This window comes from Nomascus leucogenys, chromosome 14 (assembly GCF_006542625.1).
Source record: "Nomascus leucogenys isolate Asia chromosome 14, Asia_NLE_v1, whole genome shotgun sequence".
NCBI lineage: Eukaryota > Metazoa > Chordata > Mammalia > Primates > Hylobatidae > Nomascus > Nomascus leucogenys.
In genome coordinates, this window is record NC_044394.1 from 58039604 (window position 1) to 58047589 (window position 7986).

Here is a 7986-nt window from a genome sequence, read left to right on the forward strand (position 1 = left end):
TTCTGTAGGGCTGGGTGTTGATAAGAGGGCCATAAGACATACATAGGGTATTTTATCCCATTTACCTTGTTTCTTACCAAATAAGTCCCAGTTGGAGAATTGTATTATTAATGTATGTAAGTAACTAATGTTCAGACCATCTCTCCTGATTCCCTAGGGAACAATGGGGCCACATGGTGTTATGGTAATATATCATTTGCTTTTTGGTCATGGATATGGGTATCCAAATAGTTTTCAGTGCCGGAGAAGGCACTGTAACGGGCTCTTCTCCAGTATTGAGACCTGGTTCCCCATATTCTAGGGTCTTTGCCCAGAAGTCTGATTCCACCCTCCAAGGAGCTTCCACTGGGGATTGGTGATGACACAAATCCTGTAACTCTTAGCCTATAGGATATTTCTGGTCCTTTCAGCTTGCCACTACACCCAGGCCACGATGGAGTGGAGGTGCTGGGGAGCTAGGAGAGGATAATAGGGGTTGCCTCTCCCCGGATCATGTTCAGTCTGGGTAGCTTCCCTGGAGATCTCATGAATATTCCAGAGTAGTTCTGGATCCAGCTTGAGTGGTGGGAGGTATGTAAATCAATCAAGTAAGCCAGGTGTTCTTTCTGGAGAGGGTGCACACTCTGCTCATGTAAACTCTACATCACTGTATTTTGGTTCCAGGAATTATAATCCCACCCAAACTGCCCCCTTCTAAATTAGACCTCTTCAAATCAATAACAGTTCTGTGACTGCTGGGAAATGGAAGCCCAATATTTTAGGGATTACCACAGACTAAGGGGAAGGGAATCCAGACTTCACATTCATTCAGGCCACAAAGATGCATAAATATTGCCAAAAGTGACAAGCATTCAGCCTACAGATATACCAGACAGGGACAAAGTCTTAAAGATGAGCGTCCTTGTCTTTATATTAGGGCTTCCCCTTGTTAAAATGGGTGGAGATGTCTCAACTCCTAGACCTGAAGGGGAGTCCTGCCCGTTCCCAACAATCCTGGATCCCTTGAATTAGGTCCTAAACCTGACAACCCAGAGTCCTAATAATCAAAACCAAAACCACTCTTTTAGTCAGTTCACAGAACCACTACCACTTACTGCCTCAAAATTGCACCAAATGAAAGGTCCAAGCAGCCACTTCTGCTCTCCTGGTGGGGGCGGGGGTGTCCCTGAGGCGCTTCACCAATCTCCCCCTCAGCACCTTAGGCAACTTAACCCACTCATGCTTCCTCAGACTGCTGCTTCGTCTGTGAGCAGCCTATAAGGGAGGTCGAGTCAGGGCTCAGTCCACAGTCCCATCTGGATCAACCAGATTTGTTTCCCAGTCCCTCCCACCCCACTGCCTCCAAAAAAAAAGCAGGGTTTGTTTGCCTAGTGAGTAACAAAAGATGCTGAGAACACAGGTTTTGATCAATAGGAGTTTACTACTTGTCACAAGTAGGAAGAGCTCTGGGAATATTCGCCAAAGCAGTGTCTCCTAAGAGAAAATGACAGGAAGGCTTTATGGAGTGATCGAGAGGGGAGAGGGTGCATCATCACATGAAGAGGAGGGGTCCCAGTGACACAGATGGAGGGAGTCATCATGCCAGCACATAGGATGCATTTTATGGTAATGAAACTATAGCTCTCCCAGGGTGCAGGATTTAGCGTTGTAATAAGGAAAGTTCACTGTAAGTGAGTTCATCTGTAAGCTGCTGGGGTCTGTCAGGAGCTGGTTCCAACTGACTAGGTGACCACATTTCACACAGGGTTTAAGACAAAACAGTCTGCGAGGCAGAAGGCTGTAAAACGGGCTAATTGCTCAAATTCATTAAATTCCTTCACTCCCTGGGGGCCCGCCCTGTCTTGTCTCTATAGCCAGTCCTTAGAAAGGCCAAGCTGAACTGTTGACACAGTCTATTTCTTTATGAGTCTGGGAGCTGGGTGATTTTACCTCCGATACCAGACTTATTTTTACTGGTTCTGAAGCCTTGCTTACAGCCCTTTCCCAGTTTCTCACGAAATACTCATGAAAGGGGATGGTGGGGAGTGGGCATAGGAAAAAGGGAATGATATTAAAATTAAAGCTAACATCATTGGCCTCCAGGGGGCACTCCTGGCTCATCTCCATAGCCCTTGGCTCTTGCAGCTGCCCAAGATGAGAGTCCTGATCTAAGGAAACTCCACCACCACCAAGGCTGGGCTGGTGGCGATGGGGACATTATTTTCCAAACCTGACTAGGCCACGTTTTAAGTGGATCATAGTCACAAGGAACATAGACATGGACTATTAATTTTCTTGGCCCGAGCAGCCATAGCCCTGTGTGCTCCTCTCCAGCCTTTCAGAGAGCTATGATGGGCCAAAAAGTGCTCAGTAGCCCAAGCCATCTCCTCCATAGACACTGAAGTAAAATCGCTGCCTATGTGTGGGTGTGTCTCACTCTGTCCTGGACTCATTTCCTCCAATGCTGGTGGCTTTACTTTGGATACTCTGATTGTTGCAGAGATGAGACCCAAGGCTCCACTCTGGAGAAAATAGAGCCCTCTTGAGAGGTCAGCCCAACTTGCTAGACTTCTGCGTGGGGCTTGGGGTTCAGTGGTCCAGCCTGTCCCCAGAAAGTCATGGCCAAATTCACATATTCCTTTGATCCCTGACACCGTCTCATCACAGTGTTCGTCTAGCCTCACCATTGCTCCACTAAGTCCAGGAACCTCAAGGAACTATGAGACAGGTATAGGGCTGGACTGACAAAATGGCTATCACAGTCTTCATTTCATGAGACAGAGGTGAACTGAGAAAAGGTGGAAGGTGCTTCAGAGACTTCTCCGTATTCATCCCTAACTTAGGCAGAGAGCCTTGGCCATACGGGAAACTGGGGAAGACCCCTCTCATACTCAGGAGTCCCTCACACTGGTGCCGTCTTATGATAGGCAGGCATCAGCTCCAGAGCCAATCAAACAATTAGGGATAAGAAACATTGCTCCAGAATTTGTTGGGGTTTTTTTCCCCTGAATTTGGTGGTAAGCTCCGCAAAGGCAAGAATGACAACCATCTTGTTCTCCTTGTTTCTCTGGAGCCGAGCACAACATGTAGCATGTGGTCAGCTCAATAAGAATTTGTTGAATGGGGGCCGGATGTGGTGGTTCATGCCTGTAATCCGAGCACTTTGGGAGGCTGAGGTGGGAGGATCCTTTGAGGCCCGGAGTTCAAGATCAACCTGTCCAACATAGTGAGACCCCTATCTTTTTTTTTTTTAAGTGGAGTTTGTTGAATGGCACCAGAAAGTAAACAATCCAAATGAGAGATCAGAGGTGCTGGAAAAGACCAGGGAGATCTAATCGTTAAATCAGGTCATCTAAATATTAAGAGGAGACATTTGGACATCTGATAGAGTTTGGCATTGAATAAGTGATAAATACACAGAAAACTGAACAATGGCAAAAAGAAAAGTATCAATTCTAAGGGAAAAGATACAAATCAAAAGCCTTCAGGAAAGGATAAGTCATCATGACTTACTGTATAGCTTAGCTTAAAATAACAGAATAGTGAAGTAGCCCAAAGGGCCATCTAACCACACTGGGAAGCTGAGCAGGGGGAGGAGTGCTTATATGCATGGAGGAGACTTGTCTTCACCCTCCTCAGCAGCTGATAGCAGACAGGCTAGACCTGGACAATGGAGCAGGAGCCACACAGCCTGTGAAAGAGGTGCCGGGGAATGTAGGGGCTGCTGTTTCACATGACAGAGCCATCGAACCCTGGCTGTTTAAAAGAGATACATACATAATTTTAATAGAAATAAAAACCGAAAAGAAAAAAGACTTAAGTGTGAAAGGCAAAACCATTACAATTTTTAGAGGAAAATATGAGAGTAAGAACGGAAAAATGTCTTAAGGGACAAAGTGCTAACCATAAGGAAAAACACTGATAAATTCATCTTGATAAATGTTTTGTTTATCAAAAGGCACCATAAAGACAGTGAAAAGACAAGGCACAAAACGGGAGAAGATAATTGCAGCACATGTGACCAGCAAAGAGTTTGTATCCAGAATATATAAAGAATTTCTATGAGTCGGTTTTTTCAAAACACAATTTATATTTAAGTCTCTTTAAAACAAATAGACAATTAATAGAAATATGGTGATATGGTTTGGCTGTGTCCCCACCCAAATCTCATCTAAAATAGTAGCTCCCATAATTTCCACATGTTGTGGGAGGGACCCAGTGGGAGGTAATTGAATCATGGGGGCGGGTTTTCCCCATGCTGTTCTCCTGATAGTAAATAAGTCTCATGAGACCTGATGGTTTTATAAAGGGCAATTCCCCTGCACACCCTCTCTTGCCTACAACCACGTAAGATGTACCTTTGCTCTTCCTTCACGTTCTGCTGTGATTGGTCCACACCCAAATCTTACCTTGAATTATAACTCCCATAATCCCCATGTGTTGTGGGAGGGACCTGGTGAGAGGTAATTGAATGGTGGGGGCAGGTTTTTCCCATGTTGTTCTTGTGATAGTGAATAAGTCTCATGAGATCTGAGGGTTTTATAAAAGGCAGTTCCCTTGCACACGCTTTCTTGCCTACCACCATGTAAGATATGCCTTTTTCTTTATAAATTACCCAGTCTTGGGTATTTCTTCATAGCAGTATGAAAATGGACTAATAATACGCATGGGCTAAATAAACTCATGAGCAGGCAACTTTATAGAAAAACACAAATAGCCCATAAACATAAAATGTAGATTGAGTTCATTATTAATTAGGGAAATGCCTTTTATGGATAGAATAAAATACCTTTTTACACTCGTTGGATTGGCACAAAGCTTTGTCTGCCACTCTAAATGTTGACAGGGATGTCGATCAACTGGAATTCACACACTGCTTGAGGAAGCTTGCATTCACTCTATAATTCAGCACTTCTGAAAAGTGCATAGCAATAATCAGCCCAGGAAGGTTCACAAAGACATCTTCAGCAAACATGTCCTTTCACCCTAGCAAAGAACTAGAAACAACTCAAGTGTCTTTTGACAAGAGAATGGGTGAATGACAAGTGGTATGTCATGCAAAAGAGTTCTAGACAGAAGGGAAAATTAAAGAACATCAAACTTAGTGAGTCTTCGAGACGATGTTGAGTAGGGAAAAAAAAACTATAGAAGAATATATTGTATGATATTTTCATCATAAGGTTCAATAGCAAGCCAAGGTAAACGTGCAGGGACACCTAGGGACCCATGTCATTTTAGGATCAAACAGATAGATGGATAGATGATAGACAGACAGATGGATTTTTTCTTAAAATAGTGGTTACATCTTAAGGGAGCTAGGATTGGAGAAGAGACACTTAGTTTTGAAAGTATTGTCAAATGTAGTGACCTTTCTAGTTCTTTCAGGTGCTGGGTTCAGGGGTATTCATTTTATTATGCACCGTAATTTATGTGAGTAATTGTATTATATCAGATATGTTCTAATCTTACAGTAAGCAGTTTGATAAACAGATTTATAACTACATATAATGTGTAGGTCTTACGAACAATGCTGCTGTGAATATTAGGACCCAGCTGCCCCTGTCTCTCACTGCCTTTTGTAAGCCTGCTCAATTGAAGAGTTTTTTCCTTATACTGGAGATGAGAACTCACCTAATGCCTCGACTGTTTTGATCACTATCAGGGGATTACACGTTCTACCATGCTGACTTTTCACTGAAAGCCCAGTCTCCACTCAATAAGTAAAAGTGTAATAATCGGAACTCCCCACTTGAGTTCGAGTTAAAATCTTCTCTCTTCCCCTGCCAGGCCTCTCTGCACCGTCTAGGGGAGCATAGTCCCCTCTGTCCCTGCCTGACAGGGCTCTCCTCAGCAGCACAGGGAGGTGTCTGACCCATCTGTATGTGTGTATCTATGTGGTGGGGATGGGGACCACAGCTTGGCATCCTGCCCTCTCACCCTGGCAGTTCATTGTCTCAAGCTGACTTTCTTGGGTGTTTTCACGGCTTCTTCTGAGGCCTCCCTCTGGAATATTGGATCATGACTCCAGCAATGCAGGCAATAGGTTTTCCTCCGGCTTCTGGTCCTCCTCCTCCTTCTCCCAAAACCTGGTTTCTAGCAGTCACTCCACTGAGATTCAAAGAGTCTTCTTGGCCCAGTGCCAGCCTCTTGTATGTCCCAAACCTTGTCCTCAGGAAACACTTATGCATCCTATGCTGGGGTGAACTCTAGGAATGCAGAATCACCTCATGGCCACAGCCTAGCTAGGCCCTGAAACCCACACTCTGGGTTTCTCAGACATGAGTCAGCCCCAGGCCACTGAACCTCTCCCACTGCAGGGAATCCCTGTCAAGTGGTGAAAGCCAGCATCTAGACCTGGAGTCACAGGCACCGTTAAGATGGTTGTATGTTATATATATTTTACCGTAATAAAAAATAGGGGGAAAAAAAGGAAGGGGAGATTGTCTCAGGCCGGCTGACTTTCCCTGCATGTAGGCACATCTTCACATTTGCACACGTGTAAAACAAAAATGAAGCAAAAAAAGAAATTCTAATTTAACCAGTAAGCAATATGTAAAAGGAAATCTGAATGTCATTACAATTTTACCACGTTCAGAATGAAATACCATCCTTCAAATTGAACAAATTACTTATTAGCTGAAGAAAGGTGAAAGGAAGTTTGGAATTAACAGTCTAGATTTTCTCACTAATGGGTCCAAGTCATTGACCTCTAGAATTATCTTAGATCATGCCCTCCCTCCTTCCTACTTTCTGGAAAACTATCAATCTCCTACCCTATGCTTGCCCAGAGAGTTCCCTACACAAATCACAAATCTGCATTTGCCATTCCCTGAAATCCCCTACATTCCCAAGGGCTGGGCTCATCCACTGCCACTGCCATGGCCCCAGTCCAGGCAAAGCGATCACTCCCCCTCCCTCTCTGTCATTCTTTCTTTTCCTTTCACTCTCTCTCTACCCTCCTCTTCCCCACTCTCTGTTTCATCTCTCTCTCTGTCTCTCTCTCCTCACCATCTCCCCTCTCTCCCCCTGCCTTTTCTGTCTCTCACACACACACACACCCAGCAACATTCTACCTCTGCCAGAGTTCCAGGCCAATAGGTGTGGACTTTGACTTTCAGATTCCTCTGGCAAGTGTCAACATCAGTCCTGTTGCTCCCTGGCAGAGGAGGACTTGGAATCACATTGGCCAAGAAGCAGTCTGGGGGTCACAGTGGCACCACCCATTGGCCCCTTGGCTGGAGCTAGGTGAGGGCAGATTCAGCACAGCAGCAACTCTCCCCATAAAAAAATCTCTAAATGTCTTCTCTAACCCTTCTTATACTCCTTGTGAGTTTTAGAGCCACCTAAACTCTTCTTTTTTCCCAATACTTGGAGACAAAATTTACATAACATACAGTTAGCCATTTTCAAGTGTACAGTTCCCTGCCATTTGGTGCATTCACAGTGTTTTGCAAGCAACACCCATATCAAGCCCCAAAACATTTTCATTACCCAGGAAGGAAACCTGTCGTCATGGAGCCATCACTCCTCACATCCCCTTCCCCTCAAACCCTGGCAACCCCAAACTGTTCTTGACAGCCTTCTTTGGCATTTCCTCATTTTGGTGTCACATCTCACAGCAAAATTTCTTACCTATTATATCCAGTGCCTCAGCGTGAAGTTCCAGTTTAACTTCTTGTTACCGCGAGCCCACTATCTTGCCCCAATAATACCCTCCCCCATTCACAAACACGCATTCCCTCCTACAGCTTTAGGCTTCCTATCTGAGTCCTTCAGGAAAGAAGAGCTTTTAACTCCCTTGGCAGTGAGTGTGGACTTGGTCCAAGGAAGATGAGCACCAGTCAGGGCAGCTGGTCCCTCTTCTTTCCCTGGCCATCAGCAAATCAGCACTGCCCGTCGATGCTCAGGCAATGGGAGCGTCGAACAGCAGAGGACACACCTGAATTTCTCTGCCTCATGGGAGGGTGGCCGCTGTGTTGCATTTAGGAAGATCCTGTGCAAGATTGA